The sequence below is a fragment of the Pieris rapae genome, chromosome 12 (genome assembly GCF_905147795.1).
Source record: "Pieris rapae chromosome 12, ilPieRapa1.1, whole genome shotgun sequence".
Taxonomy (NCBI): Eukaryota; Metazoa; Arthropoda; class Insecta; order Lepidoptera; family Pieridae; genus Pieris; species Pieris rapae.
Genome location: NC_059520.1, coordinates 10,100,639 through 10,106,046, shown reverse-complemented (window position 1 = coordinate 10,106,046; position 5,408 = coordinate 10,100,639).

Genomic DNA, 5,408 nt, shown 5'->3' with positions numbered 1-5,408 from the left:
AATACCAAGTCGGTCAATTTATTCAGTCTTCTGTATTAAGTTATAACTAATTAGCTAACATAAGAACATTTTATACTGACCATATTATCAATATTACAAATCTTTTTATGTATTATCCATTTTTATCCACAAACTCGTTATAGATGATCGAAAATGACCTGAGATTTTTTGCTAGACTAGATTAGAAAGAGAGATTTTTTGAAAAAAGATTACAATATTTGTATGGCGTGTTAGAGTACACACAGTAGGCATAAAATTTAAGCTAGATTATCAATAAGACGTAGGTACTATGGAGTATTGTGCGTTATCGATAGCCGGTGGCCAATGTAACATAAAACTACATCGAAGCGTTGTTGTAACTGCAATAAATCACGTACTAAGAACACAGCCTTGCGTGAGTTTCCCCTTCAATATTCAAGATAAACTGAACATTAAAGTGTTAATTGGTAAATTGTATGTTAGTAAAAGTTTTTTACAGTACAAAAGATACTAAAGAATGTCTAAAACTGCTTATCAATCATTTTTTATACTATTGTTACCATACATGTCATAGTTGCGTTTTTCTATTTGTATTTAGTTATGGCACAAATATAAAGCCTTCCATACATTATTACATCTTACATTTGATAATGTGTAATAATTATGATCCCGTGAAGAATTTAGAACTTCGTTTCGTCATGCAAATAATATCTAAGTTAGTATGGCTGATAAAAGAACCGTTTTTTTACAGCGAGTGTACACGATGTAAAGAGACATGTTGTGGGAAGTAACGCATTTATAAGCATAAACTCTGCAGCCATATGTCAAGTTCAAGGTCAACGCCTTTTCATCAAGCGAACCTAACACAATTTGTAACTGCTTATCACAATCAAATCCTGGAGCCGTCCACTATATTTTTCAATATGGCGTCCGTATTGGCTATATACATAAATCTTGTCGGCCTGCGTGCGATAGCGTCGAATGGCTAAATTAATCTATCCTCCACACAATGCACAATATTTACTGCGAATTTATTACTATACTAGTTCGCCCTTCGGCTGTGCCGGAGGTGTATAGGTGAGTCCTAGTGTTGCCCGACATTGGAAGACTCTGTGAAAATAACAGTGACAATATTTAGCACGTCCCTTGGATCACTGTGTTGTTTAAGGAGCCATTCATAAAGCCGTAAACCGGTTAATCCGAGATACTCGAGAGAGAGATTTAGAGACAATAAAGCAAAACGTCTATGGCCTGCAGGTTATAGATTAATAAAAATATCGCTACCCCAATAATCATTTTACAAATGTTATGTTTGTGCTCAAGAAAAATAACGGTTTCAAATCACAGTGATTTGTACCACTAACAGCCTCAAGATAACACATGATATGTTTATCGACCTATCAATATTTATTATAACGCCCACAAATGAAATGGAATACAATGGAACTGTGGGCAATGTGTGATAATAAAACTATAAACTCGTCCTAACCATAGAATCATCGGCACAGAATCTGAAATTGCTCTTGAAAGTTATTGATGCGATAGCAGACAGGAATAGATTATTGCACGAAGATTAATCCGAATTATATATTTCATAGTGCCATAAGTAATGAGTGCGATACAACATGTTGTATTAAATTGTTTAGTTCAACGAGCGAACGAGGCTTCGAGACAAAAAAACGTGGCTAAAGTATTATACGTAATGATGTGTGTAGTGGTGAATTAAAGGTGCGTCTTTATTGTCGTTTGTTCAAAGGTGAAATGCTGATGAGTATTCAATTGTTTTATATTTAGAACAAAATTTCACTGTGTACCTTTTATCACATTTACTTTCTTTGGATGATCATATTTTTAAAGAGACTATATAAATACGGCTCTAAAGCATAAGTGGAAATGGGCGGGGCATGATACACAGAAAGATAACTATATGCATAGAGGGGAAGAAGGAGAAGAGGAAAGAAAGGTGGATAGAAGATATTGGAACCGTTAGCAGTATTTGTAAATATCGGAAATAAACGAGCATTATTACTATTTTATAAATACAGCATAATCTGAAGACCTAACCCACTACACATCGTATCGCCATATTCCCCGGACAACGCGTGAAATATGTCTCAAACAGCACCACCCAGTGTAAACAGAGCTCTGTGCCCGCAGTAAATTCTGTACCTGGTAGGGTTTTGGTGCTCACGTATAAATGGACAGGTATCAAGCTTAACTGGTCGGCTACACAATAACGAAAGACGGGAAATGAAGAATGGTGGTCTCCTTAAGGATTTAGGAAGCGTCGATGTAGTGGGAACAAGATTTATTGTTAGAGACACCGCATTTATTAACCTACTTTAAAGATATACTCATGGGGCTCATGATTTATGCAATTTTGAAAAATGGGTGTGGCATTATTTTGACAAGTAATACAGAATCAATTGTTTATCCAGATTAAAATATTTTAACACATAGATTGGGTAGATTGACTGTTTTGTGAAAATCTAACAGTACCTAAGTCTATAACCACAGATTACTTTAGATAATTGTTTTTGCTATTATATTTGCTTGGCCTATACAATAATGTTTCTCATGTGTTACATAATTGTTCTGTGCTATTAATAGATAGTTGCTTGTAGCTCTCGTTGCCTGGAAAATAAAATAGCATAAAGGATATTAAAAAATGCGTGCGTGCCTTGTGTAGGTACACACGTAAGAAGTGAAACTTTAAGACCTTATTTTTCAAAAAATGATCTAGTATATGCAACTTTACAGAAATTGGTTAAATAAAGTTAATTTTGATAAAGAGGATTTTATTATCATAGACATGAATGCAAATAATACAATTATTTCATTTTACGTTATTACTACTAAGAGTAACTAAAAACTAATTATTACCGAATTTCATTCATTTATCTTTTTAATTTTTTTTCTTTGAATGGTATCAAATTAAAACTAAGATAACTTATTCATTCTCATTTATTAAGATAATAAAAAAAATTAAACTATTTCTAATTTAACTTTATTTAACCAATCTCTGTAAAGTTGCATAATATAGTAGATCATGTTTCGAAAAATAAGGTCATAAAAAAGTTCACTTCTTACGTGTGTAGTATGTACACTAGTACATGCACACATTTTTTTTCTATCGTTAGTGTCGTTTTTCTACAACAACAATTTTATCTTGTTACGCCAAAGAAGAATAACTACTAACATGAGACAAGTACACAAATGCTATTTTTACTTAGGCACTGCTTAACACTTAAGGCTAATTAGGCACTAGCACTAATTTAAATGGATTTGTCCCTTTCAACTCGATATGTACGTGATGGTGGAGCCTTTAATATGTCAGAAATAGTGTCAATGAATAACTTCTCTCAATTAACGATAGATTTTAAGCTATTGCATAGATTTCATCGCCGGCTTTGAGCCCGATAATAATAATTAAATATCAAAGACAAAAACTGGAATTAAGATCAAAGAAAAAAAAAATACCGGATATAATATATTTATTTATTATTTTTTATTGCATAAGTTGATAAAAAATGCTACGCAATAGATTTACCGCGTCAGTACTCCAGTGCCACACGTTCTTTTCATTCTTCAAATATCTATAAAAACCAAATCGTGCAAAGTTCTAAGCAATTCCTAAAGAATCTTATAATTGAAGCACATAGAGCGATAGAAGTTAGAAAAGTTGAAAGTCGAGACACGTCTAATGCAGGTGCCTGCCTGATGAATAGCGATAATTTAACTTACACTTTGTAATCTCAGGAACTGCATCGGAAGGAACACAGTTTAGATTTATATCTAAAATTAACACGAACATTTTTTTAGCCACATGGTTAAGAGATCCAAGTTGTTCATCTGAGGTACGGGGTTGTTCAAAAACCTTAAGTTAAGTTAGCCTATGACATTTTATTTTCGTAAAATCATTATTCCCACTAGCTACTTCGATAGTATCAGGCTGAATTAAATGTAGAATTCGGACTATAAATAGATTCTTACAATAAAAATATAATAATAATGCATACTCACGGCTCATTAGACAGTGTACACATTACGCACTGGTAATATAATTATCATGTATGTGCACGGAGCATGTACAGTGGAGTGGAATCGCATTGCTTTGGGATGGCCCTTGACAAACCGTCTGTTTCTCAAATCCTGTGCCCACTATTCTCACTAGTGTAATTACAATAATCATGGTTCAAGTTCGTCATTTTTCGCGTATGATCCGCTTTTACCTAAGAAACTCCCTACATAGGTGTATCTATCGGTCTATTTATAGGCAGTATGATTTTTTAATACGGGATCGAACTCGGAAAATATTCACTACACTAATTGAAGAAGCGAAGTGCATATAGTATTTTCCTATACCATTTTACTTTGTGAGAAAAATTATTACAAACGTTAGTAAACACACAATCTAATCATTATTTTACTCACGCTTTACTCAGCTTTCACTGTCCTTTACGAATGTTATTCGTTTCGTGACGGTAGAGTTAGTGGAAACACATTCTATGTTGTCTTAGGTAAATCGTCCCGAGCGGCGACAACACTTGTCTGTTTCTCTGTTTGTTCTGGCAGCAGTATCAGAAACCGAATTTACACACTGTGCTCCAGTGTTCATTTAATGATATAGGAATCAAGAGGATAAAGTGAAAAAGTAAAGTAAAAAAGTAAAAGTAAAGTAAAGTAAAAAAAACGAAGAAAGGGAGGATACATCTCCGATTGAAATATCATCGGACTCAAAAACAGTAAACAAAAAAAAGGGGCCCGACCAAAAGTTGCAGACGAGGCGTTTGAGATACCAGAATACGATTTTATTTTACTATCGGAGTTAATTATAAGTTAAATATCAAAAAAAGGTAGCAAGACTGCTCCGTTCAATCTATCAATGCCTTGACATTTATTTTCCAGATTGCTAGAAAATCACAAGAGTGATTCCTATACCTTAAAGTAATGGAAAAGACTCTGTGGAAGGAGACCGGTGGCTATATTATCGACTCCCGATAAAGTATTCGAATGAGCTCTAGAAAAAGTATTTTAAAACAAGTAGAACCGTACTTGTTACCCTGCCACTATGCCTTTAGACCTTTGCGTAATAGAAGTAGCAACTTACTGAACGCAATTAATTATGTAATCCCTATTATGGATGCCGAATTGCAGGTAGATGCTGCATACTTTGATTACAGTAAGGCGTTTCACGTCGTGGATAATGACATATCCATACATGTTATCAAAGTTGGTAAGTATTGGATGCACTCCAAATCTTTTAAATTTATTTGATAATTATCTGAGAGATATCCAGCAGTATTTAGAGTGCAAAGGGTGTCAGTCGGAACCACACTACACTAAATCAGGCGTAATTCAGGGCAGAAATCTAGGGCCATTGCTGTTTGCAATAATGGTGAACAATTTACCAGAAGTAATAAGACATG